We start from the raw sequence: 364 nt of genomic DNA on the forward strand, positions 1-364 counted from the left end.
AAAAACATGCATGCTCAGAATCAAGTCGACGCATGCTCGAAAGCATTGAACTTAATTTTTCTCGGCTCAACGTATATGTTGTACGTCACTGCGTTTTTGATGATCGGAATTTGGTTTAGACCGTGTGTATGCAAGACAGCTTGAGCGGAATTCCGTCGGAAAAACCTGTCAGAGTTTATTCCCGACGGAAAAACCGATCGTGTGTACAGGGCATTAAACTTTATGGAGTTGTCAAGAGCATGATAGAGTTCAGTAAAGGTTATCTATGGGGATTTTATTGAAGGAAAACACCTACAAGAAACTGTTTCAGAGTTGCGACATAACTAGAATCAGCTGAAACCTCCCTATTGGACTTTACACCTGC

Source organism: Rana temporaria, chromosome 6, assembly GCF_905171775.1.
Source record: "Rana temporaria chromosome 6, aRanTem1.1, whole genome shotgun sequence".
NCBI classification, from domain to species: domain Eukaryota; kingdom Metazoa; phylum Chordata; class Amphibia; order Anura; family Ranidae; genus Rana; species Rana temporaria.